Source organism: Bufo gargarizans, chromosome 3, assembly GCF_014858855.1.
Source record: "Bufo gargarizans isolate SCDJY-AF-19 chromosome 3, ASM1485885v1, whole genome shotgun sequence".
Classification (NCBI taxonomy): Eukaryota; Metazoa; Chordata; class Amphibia; order Anura; family Bufonidae; genus Bufo; species Bufo gargarizans.
The window spans coordinates 558,063,697-558,085,194 of record NC_058082.1 but is presented as its reverse complement, the minus strand read 5'-3'; positions in this window follow the sequence as shown (position 1 = coordinate 558,085,194).

Below are 21,498 nucleotides of genomic sequence, written 5' to 3'. Positions count from 1 at the left end.
GTTCGAAAGCCCCCTGACAAACGGTGCCAGCGAGTCTGCAATCTCTTTGTCCTGAGGTGACCAGCAAACGGGCCCATCCTACTGTTTGGGGCCTGAACAAAAGAGGACTAGATACTGATCAGCTGTTATCCTACAGGCTCTCAACAAGTTTTTCTCTGAACATGGGGAATGAACTGTTGATAAGAGTTGATAGGGAATTGAATTTAGGGAATATTTAATACACTTCCCTGTACAAATATATACATATCCCACTTGGCTATTCAACGCCCAGTGACACAGAAAAATAACTTGTATCCATATGTTAGTTAGGTGGGCGGCGGCGGCCAGTTTATGCAGGTTCAGTGCACCAGCACAGCATATGTGCATTTGTGACAGTCAAATAGAAGCTTGAAATACTGCAATTATATTCTGGGTTTAAAAAAATCACCCATTTTTGGCAAGACCCTACATCTGTGGCCTTTGCAGCATTAGTCATTAGCATTTGTCATTGTTCAATACAAGCTTGAAATACTGCAATAATTTTCTGGGTTTAAAAAAGCACCCTTTTGGGGCAAAATACTAAATTTTACAGCCCTTGCTGCATCTGTCAATGTGAAATACACGCGTTAGATACTGCTGTTATATTCTGTTATTTTAAAAAAAACACCCATTTTGGGCAAAATACAAAATTTGCAGTATTTGCTGCATCTGTCAGCGTGAAATAAACGCGTTAGATACTGCTGTTATCTTTTGTTATAAAAAAAACACCCATTTTTGGCAAAATACTAAATTTGCAGCCTTTGCTGCATCTGTCAGTGTGAAATACACGTGTTAGATAATGCTGTTATCTTCTGTTATTAAAAAAACTGCTATTTTGGGCAAAATACTAAATTTGCAGCCTTTGCTGCATCTGTCAGTGTGAAATACACGCGTTAGATACTACTGTCATATTCTGTAATGAAAAAAAACACCCATTTGGGGCAAAATCCTAATTTTGCAGCATATGCTGCATCTGTCATTGTTAATTACAAGCTTGAAAGATTGCAATAATTTTCTGTGTTTAAAAAAACACCCCTTTTTGGCAATACCCTACATCTGCGGCCTATGCAGCATTTGTCAGTGTGAAATTTAAGCTTGAAATACTGCAATAATTTTCTGGGTTTTAAAAAACACCCTTTTTGGGCAAAATACAAAATTTTACAGCCCTTGCTGCATTTGTTAGTGTGAAATACACGCCTTAGATACTACTGTCATATTCTGTTATAAAAAAAACACCCATTTTGGGCAAAATCCTAAATTTGCAACGTTTGCTGCATCTGTCATTGTAATAAACAAGCTTGAAAGACTGCTATAATTTTCTGGGTTTAAAAAAACACCCCTTTTGGCAATACCCTACATCTGCTGCCTATGCAGCATTTGTCAGTGTGAAATTTAAGCTTGAAATACTGCAATAATGTTCTGGGTTTAAAAAAACACCTTTTTGGGGGCAAAATACAAAATTTTATAGCCCTTGCTGCTTCTGTCAGTGTGAAATACACACGTTAGATACTGCTTTTATCTTCTGTTATTTAAAAAACACCAATTTTGTGCAAAATACGAAATTTGCAGCCTTTGCTGCATCTGTCAGGGTAAAATCCCACGTTAGATACTGCTGTTATCTTCTGTTATTAAAAAAAAACACCCATTTTGGGCAAAATACGAAATTTGCAGCCTTTGCTGCATCTGTCAGGGTAAAATCCCACGTTAGATACTGCTGTTATCTTCTGTTATTAAAAAAACACCCATTTTGGGCAAAATACTAAATTTGCAGCCTTTGCTGCATCTGTTAGTGTGAAATACAAGTGTTAGATACTACTGTCATATTCTGTTATAAAAAAAAAAAAAAACATTTTGGGCAAATTTTACGGCGTTTGCTGCATCTGTCATTGTTATATACAAGCTTTAAAGACTGCAATAACTGCTGTTATCTTCTGTTATTAAAAAAACTTGTCTCGGGTGATGACGAAAAACACAGATGCCAACTGCCACGGCTTTTGAAAGTGTGCAGACCGACGAGAAGGGCAGGGGTGAAGACTGGGTGGAAGATGATGTGGTTGACGATGAGGTCCTCGACCCCACATGGAATCAAGGTCATGTGATCTGTGTAGTTCGGAGGAAGAGGCGGTGGTCGCACAGAGCCACCAGCATAGCAGAAGAGGGAGCAGGGTGCAAAAGCGGAGCGGCCGTCCCCTTGACAGTATGCCTGCTACTGCCCAACACAGCAAGGGACCGAGCACACCAAGGCCAGCTCCAAGGAGTTCCCTGGCGTGGCAGCTCCAAGGAGTTCCCTGGCGTGGCACTCTTGTCTTGCTGACGACAAGACAAGAGTGGTTTGCACGCTGTGAAATCAGAGCCTGAAGCGAGGCATAAACGTTCTCAACCTGAGCACAACCTGCATGACCAGGCATCTAAGTGCAAAGCACGAGCTGCAGTGGAGTAGACACCTCAAAAGTCTCTGGCTCCTCCTGCTTCCTCTTCTGCTGCAGTCTCGGCCTCTTCATCCACCTCTGGAGTGACACTGGCACCTGCCACCCCGCAAACAGAGTATCTGCCAGCAACACCACCACCTGGGTCACCAAGCATCCCCACAATGTCCCACGGAAGCTTTCAGCTCTCCATATCCCAAACGCTGGAGAGGAAGAGGAAGTACCCCCCTACCCACCCGCCATCCCTAGCCCTGAATGCCAGTATTTCTAAATTACTGGCCTTTAAAATGCTGTTATTCCATCTGGTGGAGATGGAGAGTTTTAAAAGCCTTATGGCGGTGGCTGTCCCACAGTACGTCGTGCCCAGCCGCCACTACTTTTCCAGTAGAGCCATCCCTTCCCTGCACAACCAAGTGGGGGACAAAATCAGGTGTGCACTGCGCAACACCATCTGTGGCAAGGTGCACCTCACTTACGGATACATGGACCAGTAAGCACGGTCAGGGACAATATATCTCCCTAACTGCACACTGAGAAAATGCAGTGGCGGCTGGGCCTGAGGCGGATAGCAGTTTGGCCCATGTCCTCCCACCACTGAGGATTGCAGGGTGCTTCAGTTTGCCTCCTGTTTCTTCCTCCTCCTACTCTGCTTCCTCATCCTCTACTGGCTCCTCATCCGGTCAGCGTAACACCTTCACCACCAACTTCAGCACAGCCAGGGGTAAACGACAGCAGGCAGCTTTAAAACATATATGTTTGGGGGACAAACCCCACACCGTGCAGGAGCTGTGGACGGGCCTTGAACAACAGACCGATGAGTGGTTGTTGCCAGTGAGCCTGAAGCCCGGCCTGGTGGTGTGCGATAATGGGCGAATCTCGTAGCAGCTCTGGGCTTAGCCGGTTTGACGCACATTGTTTGCCTGGTGCATGTGCTGAATTTGGTGATGCAGAGGTTCCTTAAAAATTACCCCGACATGTCAGAGCTGCTGCAGAAAGTGCGGGCCGTCTGTACACGCCTTCGGCGTTCTCACCCTGCTGCTGCTCGCGTGTCAGCGCTGCAGGGTAACTTCGGCCTTCCCGCTCACCGCCTCATATGCGACGTGCCCACCAGGTGGAACTCCACCTTGAACGGAAAGGAAGAAAGATCCAGCACCTTGTTTTCTTGCTTGACGTTTATTCCACAAACCAAATGTACAGCGGTGATAGAAACCTCCAAAAATAAGCCCCAGTACGGTCTACATGTTTCGAACCAGATGGTTCTTAATCATGACCTCATGATTAAGAACCATCTGGTTCGAAACATGTAGACCGTACTGGGGCTTATTTTTGGAGGTTTCTATCACGGCTGTACATTTGGTTTGTGGAATAAACGTCAAGCAAGAAAACAAGGTGCTGGATCTTTCTTCCTTTCCGTTCAAGTTTATATGCTTGGGTCTCATCCCATCCGTGCACTCTTAAAACTGTTGATGCAGGTGAGCTGGACTTTTACTATTATTTGTTGGAACTCCACCTTGCACATGCTGGCCAGACTGTGCGAGCAGCAGCAGGCCATAGTGGAGTTTCAGCTGCAGCACGCACGGGTCAGTCGCTCTGCGGAAAAGCACCACTTCACCACCAATGACTGGGCCTCCATGCGAGACCTGTGTTCCTTGTTGCGCTGTTTCGAGTGCTCCACCAACATGGCCAGTGCCGATAACACCGTTCTCTGCGTTACTATTCCACTTCTATGCCTCCTTGAAAATACGCTTCTGGCCATGATGGAAGAGGATGTGGCACAGGAGGAGGAGGAGGAAGAGGGATCATTTCATAGGGTTTCCGGCCAGTCATTCACAAGTGGCTCCGAAGGTGGGTTCCTGCACCCACAAATGCCAGGTACACAATGGTCCAGTCAGGGCACAGTTCTGGAGGATGAGGAGGAGGAGATGAAGGAGGAGGAACCTGGCACCCACACCAGCTCATGGCCATCACTGGTGCGTGGCTGGGGGGATACAGAGGACACAGACAATACACTGCCTGGCACACATGAGCGATTACATGCGTCTCCGCAACGACCGCCTAGTTTCCCACATTCTAACTTGTGCTGATTAGTACCGTCCTTAATTCCATCACTAGAGCATGATCGCAAGATGCGCGAGTACAAGCGCATGCTGGTAGACGCTCTTCTGGTGGCATTCCCACCTGACAGCGGGGGCACAGTGGAAGCACAAGGCGATATCAGAGGAGGAGTAAGAGGTCGCTAACGCAGCTGGGGCATCACCAGCACCTCAGAAGGCAGGGTTAGCATTACCAAAATGTGGAAAAGCTTTGTCAGCACGCCACAACAACCAGCACCACCAGCTGATATGGAAGTCTTAGCAGGAGGCAGCATTTCAGCAACATGGTGGAGCAGTATGTGTGCACACGCTTACACCTACTGACTGATGGGTCTGCCCCCTTCAACTTCTGGGTCTCCAAATTGGGCACATGGCCTGAGCCTGCCCTTTACGCCTTGGAGGTGCTGGCCTGCCCTGCAGCCAGTGTATAATATGAACGTGTGTTTAGCACGGCAGGGGCGTCATCACAGACACCAAGGTGATGAAAGCATAAATAAACCCGCAGTAAAATCACTGGTTGGATACGACCATTGAATATCCTGGAAGCGCATTCAATTAAATCCTTCCCTAAAAAACGTTAACAGTGAATGCTAACCGATCCGAGACACGTGGGACGCCAGACAAAAGCGTGACGTCATACACACGTGGGACGGCGAAGGAGAAAACCTACAGCACAAAGTCCTGAAAGGCGCATCGGCAGCTACAACCAGCAAAACCATCGGAGAAGGTAAATGCAGTCAGGGTGTGAGCCTTGATATCGTGTGGGACGCCACATTAGGCAGAGCACCGGACTGACATACTAATACCCTGCTAATAACAGTGACTGGTATACAACTTAAAGTAAGGCAACCATTTAAATATACTATTAACCCTCTAACCAACAAACTTATTTCATTGAAAGCCATCTGGGGTTCATCAACAGACTCATCATTTTAGAGATTACAGAGTGACACTTTATGACCGATTTATCTTTCGGGGGATTTGATTAATGGATAGCAATATATGGTGGAGATGATCGCTGAATGACTATTCATCCTGCCACCCATATATTTACACATTGATCATTTACAAGAAACTATCTTAAGCCTGATTATAGGCTACCATTGAGGAAACTCGCATTTTTCATTGACGCAGCACTACAATTACGGGGAACCCCCCTCCCCACTAAAAGGGTGAAGCCAGGATACGCACTTTATAATCTCACCATGTATTAATTTGAGCAATTTTACCATGTAATATTTATATGTACTATTTTTATCCGTTTTTTTAACCATTTTATAAAAAGGTAATACCCCTCCCCTTCCTTTAAGTGATATTTCTTTTAAGTGTTTTTTCCTAAAGTGATTTTACTATAAAGAAACAGCCTCCGCGATTTATGTCCAAATGAAATAAATGTATATCTTACTTACATTGCTCTCTGTGTGTCTGACCAAGTGAAGAGTGCCAGTTTATTATATTTAAATTTTATATCTATTCTCACATTTTTGGCTGTGATATACCCCTAGTAGACCGGTTAATAAATTTCACAAATTTTTCTTTTACATAGTTGGGTGACATTCACCAATTTTTGGCTGTGATATACCCCTACTCCACTTAGTTGACAGGTAAATACATTTCACTAATTTTTCTGTTGCAGAGTTGGGTGACATTCACCAATTTTTGGCTGTGATATACCCCTGCTCTACCTAGTAGACAGGTTAATAAATTTCACACATTTTTCTGTTACATTTCTTTGGTGACATTTTACCATTTTTGCCGTGAATAAACCCCTGCTCTGCATAGGTGATAGGGACCGAAATTTTTTAAAATCATCTGTTCCATTGGTGGGTGACATTAACCCATTTCTGGCGAAGAAAAACCCTTGCTCTGCATAGGTGACAGGGACTTAAATTTCTCAAATTCGTCTTTAATTAGCCCTTTCATTCGATCCTCTGCTTTAATAACTTGTCGCACATTTCCGCTCGATCACATTGCTGCCATTGACCTCCTTGGATGTGGTATCCCTTTCTCACGCTCCCTCACCCTGATTCGCCGCTAACCGTGATTAACATGGTAGGCGCAGAAAAAAACATTGAAAGTTGATAGAGCAGATATCCAATTGGATCGTGGACATCACGGGGATGTGCGACATGGTGGAGCAGTATGTGTGAACACACCTACACTTACTAACTGATGGGTCTGCCCCCTTCAACTTCTGGGTCTCCTAAATTGGGCACATGGCCTGAGCTTGCCCTTTACGCCTTGGAGGTGCTGGCCTGCCCTGCAGCCAGTGTATTGTCTGAATGTGTGTTTAGCATTAGCACGGCTGGAGGTGGTTATAACAGGTTATATTTCCCAATGTTTTGGGGTGTACCTTAATTTAAACAAAAATAAATAAATAATAAAAAGCAGTGTAGGCTACCTCCTCATCCTCCACCGCTGCTTCTACCTACACCCCCACTTCCACCGCCTCCTCAAGCTCCTACTCCATATGGACCTCGTCCTCCAAGATCAAGATTATTTTATTTATTTTTTACGTATTGTATGTTATTTAAGTAATTTCTCTATCCACATTTGTTTGCAGAGCACTTGCCATGCTCTTAACCACATTTTGCTGCTATTTGCAGCTCTCTATCCCTTTCCATGACTTTTTTTACAGCCATTTTAGTAATCAAAAGTTCGGGATCGGGGTCAAGTTCGGGTCCCGAACTTGAACTTTTTTGTGAAGTTCGGCCAAACTCTTCGAGCCCGAACATCCAGGTGTCCGCTCAACTCTAGTCTTTATGTATGCTACAGCAGCAATCGCCTTGACTGAAGCATCGCAGAAGATATACAGTCTTTGCATCTTGACTTCAGTTGATGGCACGGAAGCATACAGTCGCGCGACATGAAGACTGGACAAAGCTTTGAGAGACTTCTTCCAACCTGTCCACAGGTCCTTTTTCTCGTGAAGTCTCTTAACATCCTTTTACCTTGGATGGTAACAGGTGCTACGAATCCCAGAGGATCGTATAAGCTGTTTATGGTGGACAGAATTCCTCTCCCTGTGTAGGACTTTTCTTCCTTGCTGACTTTGAAGGAAAATGTGTCTGCTTTTAATTCCCAGAGCAAACCGAGGCTCCACTGCATGAGAAGGGAGTCGGTGCTAAGATCCAAGTCCTTTAGATCACTTGAATGGTCTTGGGGTGAGAAGGCTTCCATTTACTCACGGCTGTTGGAGGCAATTTTGTGCAACCTCAGATTAGATAGAGTGAGTTTTCTTGAGCCTTTTTAGAAGATTGATTGCGGTCTCGTTAGTGGGAGTGGATTTCAAACAGTCGTCCATGTAGAAATCCTTTTCAACAAAGGATCTGACATCTGACCCGGACTTTGCTTCACCCTCTCAGGCTGAATGCCTGAGACCGTAGATAGTGAGTTAGCGACTGCAGGGGAAGGACTGTTTCCGAAGATGTGCACTCTCATTCAGTACTCGACAATGTATTCATTGGGGTCGTTGTTGCGGTACCATAAGAACCTCAACTAGTTTCTATGTTCTTCCTTGACGAGGAAGCAGTGAAACATCTGTTGTATGTCGGCCATGAATACTACGGAATCTCTGCGAAAACATAGAAGTACCTCCAGAAGTCTGTTGTTAAGGTCTGGACCAGACAGTAAGACATTGTTTAGCAAAACGCCTTTGCACCTTGCGCTTGAATCTAATACTACTCGTATCTGCCCTGGTTTTTAGGATTATACACACCTAAAATGAGTGAGTACCAACACACCTCGGAGTCTTGGAGCACGGGTGCCATTTCTGCATGGTTGTTCTGGAATATTCTTTCCATCAATGTAAAGAAATGTTCTCCCATCTCTGGTGTCCTCTAAAGTTTGTGCTAGAGGGAGATTAATTGACTGTAGACAAGTTCTTTGTTGTTTGGTAAGCGTTGTCTCTGGGGTTTAACAGTAAAAGTGCGACACAGCTTTTTGACTTGTCTTTTACTATTCCTTGATCCATGATCTCCAAGAACAGCCTGTCTTCTATGGACATTGGGACTCTGTTGTCTTCTCTTGTCCTGTGGAAGACTGTGCACCCTAAGTGGTCTTGCTCACCATCGCAGGCATTGTCTTCACAGAAGGGATCTGTGTAAGGACAAGGGACAGGAGCGCTGTGTGGCAGTTCTTTTATCAGGAAATTGCTGTGACATGGCTGGAATAGGGAAGGACGTCCATTCTCAAGTGTGTTGTAGAATGTACTGTTGACTGAGGTCGACTTGTGTGCTCCTCCTAGACAGATGTCTACTATGATGACCCATCCTAAGTCAAGTCTCTAAGCGAATGGAGTGTTTTGGAGATCACTAATCTGTCCTCTAGCCTTGTGAACTTGTAGTATGTCTCTTCCAAATAGTTAGACTATTGGGGCTTCTGGGTCCAGTTCCGGTATCAGGTGAGCTATACACTTCAGGTGGGGGTGGTATACTGCTACCTTTGGTTTAGGTATCTTAGACCGGTTGTCAGGTATGTGATTGCACTCCAGTATGGTCGGCAGTGACAAGCAGGTCTGACCATCTATGGACTCCACCTTGTACCCACTTGCTTGCCTTCCCGCCGTCTCAACGGTACCTGCACATGTCCTTAAGGAGTAGGGAGAACTAAGATGTTGAAGGTGTCGAAGAAGGTGGACCTGTTGCTTTGATCATCTAAGATTGCATATTTCTTGATCGCCTTATCTCGGTGGCCGACCGGATAAACTCTGACAAGGCAGATTTTCGAGCAGGACTTCCCTCCTGCATGTTCTTTACAGATCTCTGTACAGTGAGAAGTGACTACTGCAGTGTCTGTGTCAGTGTCTATCTGCTTCCTGTTATGTTCCTCCGCTTGGGATGATACCTGAGAAGGTGGTCCAGGGTGTAAAGCCATGTTGTGTTCTGTGCTACCGCATTCTGTGCATGTCACACTGACCTTACAGTTCCTGGTGAAGTTTCTCTGCGGCAAGTTTTTCCAGTGACACTTGTAGGCATGCTGTCTCTTCTTCCAGTGACGCTTGCAAGTGTGCTCTCTCTTTCTTTAGTTGCATCTCTTGTGCAGTAAAGGAAGACCTTACTTTTGCAGCCTCAGCCCAGACCTGGGTTACTACTATGGTATAATTTTTTTTAAACTTTTTTACATGCAATGTGAATGTAAGGTAATTCACCTTGTTCACCAGTAGACAGTTGGCAATGTTTGGTAACAGGAATGGAACTTACCATTCCAATCCTCCCCTCTTGGTAGGAGTGGGCTGGTCCGACTTCCTGCCAAGGATGGGGCTGAGCTAGGATGAGTCAGTCTAGAGTTGGAGAGAGGAGAGTGAGGAGTGAGAGAGAATGTGATCCATCTCCCTCTCCTCCAAGCCAGGTGGACCACAAAAGAGGCTCCCCTAGGAGGATGTAATTGCCCCAGGAAGATTGCAGGGTCCTAGGCCATGGTAGCCACAGTGTGTTTGTGTCAGCAGAGTAATCAAGCATTAATTATATCAAGACTGTGCTGCAAAGTGGTGCGAAACATGTTCAGGCACCATCATAAGAACTTTCAGGGGACACCTATAGCCTGAGGTGCCAGAATACAGCCATACGGAAGGTAATCAGGAGAGAGACATCGTAAGCTAGCAAGTTTCTGTCTTCTTTGCTGAGCAGCCCCCACACCCCATTATCTGGTAGAAGATATTGCTCTCTGTATGAACTAACTGCTGTTCTCTGTTCTACAGTCTCCACCTGCATCCTTCATCTTCACCTTTTTAACTGCATCAAACCCCAGGGAGCGACAACACACAAAATATCATCAGGGTCACTACCGCACCCATCCAGTGGTCTGCCAGTGGGGGGCGGGGGGGGGGCAGTCCTCCTCAGGTGCCCACTGCCAGAAGCAATAAGCGCTTTCATTATTACAGATAGAAGCGCTCATTGCTGAGTCCTGTACCTCACAGACATCTCAGCTCCCTGCGCTTCTTCTCTCCTTCAGGCCGGAGCCTTCTGCTTCCTGCTCCACCATTCAGCAGATGACGCTGCAGAACCACAGGCAGATTCCCAGTCTCCATCCACACAGGCCAGCAGAGTGAACTGTGTCTGCTGGGGAGAGAGAACCGTGAGCTTCAGGAATGGGACAAGGTGAGTAGTTACTACTGTGAAGGGGGTACAATGGGCTTCACTACTACAAAGGGTAAGTACTTTAAAGGGGGGCATAACTACTGTAAAGGTTGTACAATGAGGGCATAAATACTGTGAGGGGGCACAGTTCGCCTCCCTACCTTTTATTAATCTTATATCTATCTGTTTAGTTATCACAATGCACCGACAAATATCAAAGACCTGTTAGCTCTGCTGCATCTACACATCCTGATATACTGTATACACCTCAAACATGCACAACTGATACATCTCAGAAAGTCCCTCTGCCCAGGGCGATGCTATAGAACAAGAAGAAGAAAAGGCAGCTTCCCTCAGATAATAAAAGATAGGCCATGTAATATTCATGACGGGAGATCTTATTACATTCCTACCCGAACCGTATGAGAATCCGATGATAAGAGAAATGGCTTATTAAAGACATGGCCGATGCCGCCTGCTCATCACTGCAAAGCTGCAGATTTTAAGTTCCACGGCTGAGCCCGTGTTTTAGTATTTTCTCTGTCGACAAACTCCTCCATGTTCACAGCCTTTGATATGTGATAAAACATTCATTCTACTGCACTGGGAGAACAGCTGAGAGGAAACAGCGTATACAGGAGAGGGGAGGCAGCGGCGACCAAGGAGATTCCAGTCCTGTGTTCAACCGTAATAGATTCATGTACTGTATATAAGTTACAGTGCAACACATAGGAGGCAGTATTATAGTAGTTATATTCTTGTACATAGGAGCAGTATTATAGTAGTTATATTCTTGTACATAGGAGCAGTATTATAGTAGTTATATTCTTGTACATAGGAGACAGTATTATAGTAGTTATATTCCTGTACATAGGAGCAGTATTATAGTAGTTATAGTCTTGTACATAGGAGGCAGTATTATAGTAGTTATATTCTTGTACATAGGAGGCAGTATTATAGTAGTTATCTTCTTGTACATAGGAGACAGTATTATAGTAGTTATATTCTTGTACATAGGAGCAGTATTATAGTAGTTATATTCTTGTACATAGGAGGCAGTATTATAGTAGTTATATTCTTGTACATAGGAGCAGTATTATAGTAGTTATATTCTTGTACATAGGAGCAGTATTATAGTAGTTATATTCTTGTACATAGGAGCAGTATTATAGTAGTTATATTCTTGTATATAGGAGGCAGTATTATAGTAGTTATATTCTTGTACATAGGAGGCAGTATTATAGTAGTTATATTCTTGTACATAGGAGCAGTATTATAGTAGTTATATTCTTGTACATAGGAGCAGTATTATAGTAGTTATATTCTTGTACATAGGAGCAGTATTATAGTAGTTATATTCTTATACATAGGAGCAGTATTATAGTAGTTATATTATTGTACATAGGAGCAGTATTATAGTAGTTATATACTTGTACATAGGAGGCAGTATTATAGTAGTTATATTCTTGTACATAGGAGCAGTATTATAGTAGTATATTCTTGTACATAGGAGCAGTATTATAGTAGTTATATTACTTGTACATTAGGAGCAGTATTATAGTAGTTATATTCTTGTACATAGGAGCAGTATTATAGTAGTTATATTCTTGTACATAGGAGGCAGTATTAAGTATTAGAGTAGTTATATTCTTGTACATAGGAGCAGTATTATAGTAGTTATATTCTTGTACATAGGAGCAGTATTATAGTAGTTATATACTTGTACTTAGGAGCAGTATTATAGTAGTTATATTCTTGTACATAGGAGCAGTATTATAGTAGTTATATTCTTTTACATAGGAGGCAGTATTAGAGTAGTTATATTCTTGTACATAGGAGCAGTATTATAGTAGTTATATTCTTGTACATAGGAGCAGTATTATAGTAGTTATATTCTTGTACATAGGAGCAGTATTATAGTAGTTATATTATTGTACATAGGAGCAGCATTATAGTACTTATATTCTTGTACATAGGAGCAGTATTATAGTAGTTATATTCTTGTACATAGGAGGCAGTATTATAGTAGTTATATTCTTGTACATAGGAGCAGTATTATAGTAGTTATATTCTTGTACATAGGAGCAGTATTATAGTAGTTATATTCTTGTACATAGGAGGCAGTATTATAGTAGTTATATTCTTGTACATAGGAGCAGTATTATAGTAGTTATATTCTTGTACATAGGAGCAGTATTATAGTAGTTATATTCTTGTACATAGGAGCAGTATTATAGTAGTTATATTCTTGTATATAGGAGGCAGTATTATAGTAGTTATATTCTTGTACATAGGAGCAGTATTATAGTAGTTATATTCTTGTACATAGGAGGCAGTATTATAGTAGTTATATTCTTGTACATAGGAGCAGTATTATAGTAGTTATATTCTTGTACATAGGAGCAGTATTATAGTAGTTATATTCTTGTACATAGGAGCAGTATTATAGTAGTTATATTCTTGTATATAGGAGGCAGTATTATAGTAGTTATATTCTTGTACATAGGAGCAGTATTATAGTAGTTATATTCTTGTACATAGGAGCAGTATTATAGTAGTTATATACTTGTACTTAGGAGCAGTATTATAGTAGTTATATTCTTGTACATAGGAGCAGTATTATAGTAGTTATATTCTTTTACATAGGAGGCAGTATTAGAGTAGTTATATTCTTGTACATAGGAGCAGTATTATAGTAGTTATATTCTTGTACATAGGAGCAGTATTATAGTAGTTATATTCTTGTACATAGGAGCAGTATTATAGTAGTTATATTATTGTACATAGGAGCAGCATTATAGTACTTATATTCTTGTACATAGGAGCAGTATTATAGTAGTTATATTCTTGTACATAGGAGGCAGTATTATAGTAGTTATATTCTTGTACATAGGAGCAGTATTATAGTAGTTATATTCTTGTACATAGGAGCAGTATTATAGTAGTTATATACTTGTACTTAGGAGCAGTGTTATAGTAGTTATATTCTTGTACATAGGAGCAGTATTATAGTAGTTATATTCTTTTACATAGGAGGCAGTATTAGAGTAGTTATATTCTTGTATATAGGAGGCAGTATTATAGTAGTTATATTCTTGTACATAGGAGCAGTATTATAGTAGTTATATTCTTGTACATAGGAGCAGCATTATAGTACTTATATTCTTGTACATAGGAGCAGTATTATAGTAGTTATATTCATGTACATAGGAGGCAGTATTATAGCAGTTATATTCTTGTACATAGGAGCAGTATTATAGTAGTTATATTCTTGTACATAGGAGGCAGTATTATAGCAGTTATATTCTTGTACATAGGAGGCAGTATTATAGCAGTTATATTCTTGTACATAGGAGGCAGTATTATAGCAGTTATATTCTTGTACATAGGAGGCAGTATTATAGTAGTTATATTCTTGTACATAGGAGCAGTATTATAGTAGTTATATTCTTGTACATAGGAGCAGTATTATAGTAGTTATATTCTTGTACATAGGAGGCAATATTATAGTAGTTATATTCTTGTATATAGGAGCAGTATTATAGTAGTAATATTCTTGTACATAGGGGCAGTATTATTTTATTTATATTCTTTGAAATAGTAGTTAGTATTGTTTTATTTATTGTCTTAGACATAGTAGGCAGTATTATTTTCACTAAATTCTTGTTCATAGGGAGTATTATAGCATATGGAGTGAATGGATTCGTAAAAAACAAGATTCCTTGTGAATTTCACAAAAATGTGTCTAGGAAACTATCTTGAAGCTTTTCAGGTTCACTTCACTTTTATTCAGCCTTTATTATATAACAACCTTTAGACTCCTAGGGGTCAGTTTTTTTAGGGTGAGGTATTATATTTTTTTTTTACATTTTCCTCCCCTCCCCCACCCAAGCTCTAACGCAATAACAGCAATAGTAAATGATGTCTAAGTGACCCTGACATACACAGCTAAGGGTAAACGTATGTTTAGCGTCAATACATTTTTATTGAAGTATATCAAAAGATACAAACCATGCTGTTCAACACACGCAGGTGAGTACAGGCATGTATAAAATTAAATCCCCGGATAGGGGGTAATGAAAAGCAAAATCAAAGTGATTGATAGAGCAAATTGACAATTAAGCATAACACAAAAATCAACAATTCCTCAGAGTGTACCAATAGGGGAGAGGGAGGAGCAAGAGGAAGTTATCAACTGTAAACTTCTTCAGCTGGGAGAGTTGGGGGGGACATATAGCTTGAGGACTTCCATAGTCTCCACGTTTTCTCATATTTTGTTGTATTGCAAGTTGCGTTACAAGATGCAGAGGCCATAATTTGTTCGAAGAGGCAGGTTTTGTTAACCCTTTGGGTTACTTCCATTATCGTGGGCGGGTGCAGGGATTTCCACTTGGAAGTGATGGCGAGTTTAGCTGACAGGAGGATGTGACAAGCCCGGCCCCTATAAGCTATGGGTAGGTCAGCGATTCCGATCATTAATAGCGCCATCGAGGGAGAGGGGGAGTACAGAGTCTGGTTTGGACCTGAGAGTTGAGCGATAAGGGAGAAGATTTCCTTCCAAAAGGGTTTAACTATTGGGCAATCCCACAGGATATGAAACAATGTGCCCTTATGACCACAGTTCCTCCAGTAAAGGTGGGAAACAGACGGTTATATGAGATGCAGCCTTTCAGGAGTGAAATACCACCTTAACGTGGTTTTAACAAATGTTTCATATTGAGTCACACAGGTGATATTTTTGGTGAGAAACTTAAAAGCTGACTGCCATTGCAAAGGCGTAAACTTAGCATTTAAGTCTCGTTCCCACGATAACAGTGGTGCAGACAACGTGAACGTGTCTTTGCGATTGAGCTGGGAATACAAGGGGCGGAGGGTTTTTTCGATCTGCTTTGGTGATGACCACATCTCCAATATCCGTCCGTTAGCTGCAGGAATGGAAGGATTCTCTGCCAGGAAATGTCTAATCCTAAGATATTTATAGAAGTCAACATTAGGGACATTAAAGGTGTGATGAAGGCTTTCAAAAGTGGCAAGACTTCCATTTTGTAGTAGCTGTACGATTTCTGTGATACCATAGTTGCTCCAGGCTACCACTCCTAGGTCCGGGATAAGGTGTTCTAGGACAGCTAGCGGGATTGGGCTTATAGTGGGAAGGGTCTCCGTGGCAGTGAGGGTGTGATACCTAACCCAACAGTCCAGGGCGTTGGAGGCTAGAAAGGATAAGCATGGCTTTACAAATGACTTTGATAGGGAGGCCATCAGTAAGGCTCTAAGGTTGCCCCCTGGGACCTCTGAGGAGTCTATATGGGTCCATTGTTTGGATAGGTCTGTCCTCCACCAGCTCTCCAGTTGGGCTATTTGGGTCGCCAGGTAGTAGTCATAAATGTTTGGTAAACTGATGCCACCCAGTTGTTTCTTAACATGTAATATTTTTGATGCAATTCTAGGTTTCCTATTCCGCCAGAGAAAGGTGTTTAACATTTTGTTACACTGAGAGAAGTAGGATACAGGAAGCTTTATAGGGAGAACCCTAAAAATGTAAAGTAATTTAGGCAGGCAAAACATTTGGAAGGTGGCTAATCTGCCAAGCCAGGATATTTCATATTTGTCATATCATTCCAGGTTTTTCTTCAGATCCGAAAGCAAAGGGGGGTAATTGGTTGAATAGAGTTTATGGATTGAAGAGGTAAGGTTGATGCCTAAATATTGGATTTGGTCTGATTGCCAGTCTAATATGAATTTTTCTTGGAGGAGTTTGATTGATTGAGGAGCTAAATTTAGGGGCAGGCCTGGGATTTAGATGAATTCAGTTTATAATAGGAAAGTTGGCCAAATTGAGAGATAATGTCCAGGGCTGAAGACAGAGAGGATTCAGGGTCAGTGAGTGTAAGTATCACGTCGTCTGCGTAGAGACTCAGGGTATGGGTACGATCCGCAATCTGAACTCCTGTCACTCCCCTCTCTAGCCGCAGAGCCTGTGCAAGGGGTTCGATAGATAAAATAAACATAAGAGGGGAGAAGGGGCACCCCTGCCTGGTCCCGTTGGAGATGGTGAAAGGCCTGGACAGGGTTCCATTTACCCAGACTCTGGCAGAGGGATCTTTGTATAAGGCCTGAATAGAGGTGAGTACAGGGCCCTTTATTCCCATTTTTGAAAGGACCGCAAAGGAAAAGGACCAGCAGATGCGGTCAAACGCCTTTTCGGCATCCAGTGTCACAAAAAGCGCTGGGGTCTTTTTACGGTGAAGATGGGAAAGTATGTTTAGGATTCTTCTAGAGTTTTCTTGGATTTGACGACCTTTAACGAAGCCGACCTGGTCAGAATGTATTAACAAGGGGATGAGAGGGCCCAGTCTAGATGACAAGATTCTGGCAAATATCTTTATGTCCGTGTTTAAGAGGGATATGGGGCGAAAGTGTTTTGGGTCATCTGTCGGCTTGTTGGGCTTGGGGATGGTCACTATTAAAGCTTCAAGCATTTCTCTGGGGAATTAACCAGTTTCTCTGGCGGACTGGAAAGATTGTAATATGTAGCTAGAGAGCTGGTCGAAGAATGCCTTATAATAAGAGTTTGACAGTCCATCAGGACCTGGCGCTTTGTGTGGAGGCAATTTCCTAACAATGGCGCAGAGTTCTTCAATAGTCAGGGGGGCATTGAGAGATTGTAGTTGGGCAGCGGTCAGCTGTAAAAGACCCAACCTGTCCGGGAAGGCATCAATGAGCTCTGGTTGTGGTGGTGTGGCTGTCTTGTTTGAGGACAGGTTATAGAGGGAAGCATAGAAGTCTCCAAAAGCGTCGGCTATGTCCATAGGGGACACTAATTTCTTCTCTGATGTTGAATCTAGGAGGAAAGGTATCTTGGACTTGGCTGCTCTTTGTTTTAAGCGGTTAGCCAACAACCTGCCTGCTTTGTTATCCTGAAAATAGAAAGAGGCCTGTGTCCGCTGCAAGCGTAATTCATGCTTATAGAGGAGACAGGCAGATAGTTGAGATCTAAGAGATTTGAGATCGTCCGACAGTGTAGGGGACATAGATTTTTTATTAAGGGTCTCAATTCTCTTGATTTCGAGCAATAATTTCCCTATTTTTTCTGTACGTTCTCTCTGAAGCCTACTTCCTATCTTTATAAAGACGCCTCTAATAAACGCCTTATGGGCGCACCAAAGGGTGGAGGGATTAGTGACAGAGCCTTCATTTAAATGGAAGAACTCTTCCAATGCGGTTCTGAGTTCCTGGGAAAGTTGCGGATGTTCAATAACATATGTGTTGTTTCGCCAAGGAGAGTACGGTTTACTTAAGTGAGACTCCTTAATTGATAGGGAGATCGGGGCGTGGTCTGACCATGTGATCGTGTGGATAGATGATAGAATTGCATTAGCAATCACTGACCTGCTAGTTAAGAACATGTCAATTCTAGAATAGGATTGGCCCGTTGGTGAAAAGAAGGAATAGTCCCTCTCTGTTCCATGCTGTATCCTCCAGATGTCATATAGGTCTTCCTGTAAAAAAAGAGATGTAACATCTTTCGGGGCATCTCTGGAAGGATTCGTAGAATCTACGCTTGGGTCCATAACGGAATTGAAGTCGCCACTCCAGATCACATGGCCAGACCTCAGCCCTCGCACCTTTGACGCCAGACGCCTAAAGAAGGACAACTGATGCCTGTTAGGGGCATATAGAAAAACCAGTGTATAATCGACATTGTTGATAGAGCACACTAATATAACGTATCTACCTCCTGGGTCCATGACTGAGGTTTTCAGAGAGAAGGCCACTGAATGGCTCACCGCCACTAGTACACCTCTTTATTTTTTAACATAGTGGGATTGAAAGATGTGTGGGAACCTAGGGTGATGGATTCTATGACCATCCGAGTGGAGTAAATGGGTTTCAGTGGCGCAGAAAATATCACATTTTAGTTCGCGGATTTCCCTCCACAGCATAGACCTCTTAAAGGGGCTATTCAGCCCTTTAACATTTAAAGCAGCAATTTTAAGGACCATGTCTGTGGGAGGAAAAGGTGGAACTGTGAGGTGGGGATCACATATACTACGGAGCATTTCAAGGTCCCCGTATATCTACACCCCAGTACAGGTAACTCCGGGGTTATTCCCATTGGTACGTGAGGTAAACAAATACAGAACCCATTAAGGTAACAGTAAAAGAACAACGGGAGGGGTAAACATAAAAGAAAGACTAAGATTGAAACAATAAAAAGGCACCTGAAAGCCATCAGGCACAATGGTGTGGGCTAACAAGGTAGTTTCTGCCCGACTGACCACTCGAGCCCTACACAGAGTGAATACGACAGTTAAACATACTGACAGTTCCCCGGTCAACGTTGCGGTCTGCGCCTTGATGGGACCGTCTGCCAGTCCGACACGATCTGTTCTGGTCCTCTTGATTGGAGATTCGGGATATCTTTAATAGGAATGTTCCAATCCGCTAGTAACTTTTTACCCGAGTCCAGGGAGTGGACTGCGTGCAGTGTGCCTTGGTGTTGGATAAGCACTTTAGTTGGAAAACCCCAGCGATAGGGTATATTGTGATCCCGTAAGGCAGCGGTGAAGGGGGCCAGGTTTCTTCTTTGCTGAAGGGTAGGGGCAGACAGGTCTGCGAAGATTTTAACTTCTTCATGTGGGGCCGGCAGGGGGCCCTTCTTTCTGGAAGCATTCATGAGCATTTCTTTAATATGGAAAAAATGGACCCTAGCAAGGACATCTCTGGGGATTGAGTCCGGAAGATGTTTCGGGCGGGCCACTCTGTGTGCCCTGTCCAGGGTGAGATCTTTATCACTCATGTTCGGCAACAATGATCGCATAAGGTCCAGAATATAAGCTTCCAGCTCCTTCGGCGGTACATCTTCAGGTATACCCCGCAGTTTGATGTTGTTGCGGCGGGACCTATCCTCTAGGTCCACCACTTTGTTCTTGAGCCTCTCTACTTCAGAGGACAATTCTTCATGAGAATCCACAAGGTGGTTGTGGGATGCCGCGAAGTCCCCCATTTTTGATTCAACATGTGTGAGTCGCTTGTCTGCCTCAGTGATTGAGGCCTGCAGGGAAGACAGCAGGGCCGCGAGTTCTTTGTGCATTGAGCGGCTAAACACCACCAGCATCTCTTTGATCATGCTGCCTGTAGCCAGGTCATCTGTGGTGGGGAAGTCTGCTATAGACGGGGTACCCCGTTCACTCACCCCCGCCGGTCCCTGCACATCTTCATGGAGATGAGGTTTCTGCTTCTGTGGGCTCTGGCTGGGAGAGCTGGGAGCGCGGGCCTGCAGGCCCTGCTGGCTGCATCGATCCGGTGTAAATATCCCAGGCAGGGTAAGGGGAACCTCCACCGGCGGCGATGTAGAGGGAGGTCGGGAGGGAGGAGAGCTTCTCTGCTGGAGTGGAGAAGTATCTGGGGAGGCATGCTCCGCGGAGCTTGGCGAGCGCGTGGAGGCAGGCGAGCCCGCGCCATCTTGGTCTCTCAGCCTCTCCACAAAGAAGTCTAATTTCCCTTGCTTCTTGACTGATCGTTTCCCCCTCGTCATCATGGGTATGAAGCGGGAGACTTCTACTCCAGTTCTGTGTGAAAAAAACGGGTGTCAGCTAGTTAAAGCTTGCAGGTCGCTCGGTAGGGCTCGGGAGCTCACAGCTCAAGCGGCCATCTCTCTCGCTGGCAAACCACGCCCCGTATGTTTGGCGGCTTTAATGAGCAGCATGTGTTATCATTTTCATATTCCAAAGCTTGTCCCTTATCGGGAGCATATAGTGTTTAAACACACAAGGCATTATGAGTAGGGATGATAGTTCACAGAATTTCGCAAATAGATTATAGTTGATCCAAATTTATTTGTGATCAATCGTGTTAAAAAAACTGCTATTTCCTGGCTGCAGAGAGCCTGTATAGTGGTGTAGAACACTGTGCCTGTATAGTGGTGTAGAACACTGTGCCTGTATAGCGGTGTAGAACACTGTGCCTGTATAGCGGTGTAGAACACTGTGCCTGTATAGCGGTGTAGAACACTGTGCCTGTATAGCGGTGTAGAACACTGTGCCTGTATAGCGGTGTAGAACACTGTGCCTGTATAGCGGTGTAGAACACTGTGCCTGTATAGCGGTGTAGAACACTGTGCCTGTATAGCGGTGTAGAACACTGTGCCTGTATAGCGGTGTAGAACACTGTGCCTGTATAGCGGTGTAGAACACTGTGCCTGTATAGCGGTGTAGAACACTGTGCCTGTATAGCGGTGTAGAACACTGTGCCTGTATAGCGGTGTAGAACACTGTGCCTGTATAGCGGTGTAGAACACTGTGCCTGTATAGCGGTGTAGAACACTGTGCCTGTATAGCGGTGTAGAACACTGTGCCTGTATAGCGGTGTAGAACACTGTGCCTGTATAGCGGTGTAGAACACTGTGCCTGTATAGCGGTGTAGAACACTGTGCCTGTATAGCGGTGTAGAACACTGTGCCTGTATAGCGGTGTAGAACACTGTGCCTGTATAGCGGTGTAGAACACTGTGCCTGTATAGCGGTGTAGAACACTGTGCCTGTATAGCGGTGTAGAACACTGTGCCTGTATAGCGGTGTAGAACACTGTGCCTGTATAGCGGTGTAGAACACTGTGCCTGTATAGCGGTGTAGAACACTGTGCCTGTATAGCGGTGTAGAACACTGTGCCTGTATAGCGGTGTAGAACACTGTGCCTGTATAGGGTGTAGAACACTGTGCCTGTATAGCGGTGTAGAACACTGTGCCTGTATAGCGGTGTAGAACACTGTGCCTGTATAGCGGTGTAGAACACTGTGCCTGTATAGCGGTGTAGAACACTGTGCCTGTATAGCGGTGTAGAACACTGTGCCTGTATAGCGGTGTAGAACACTGTGCCTGTATAG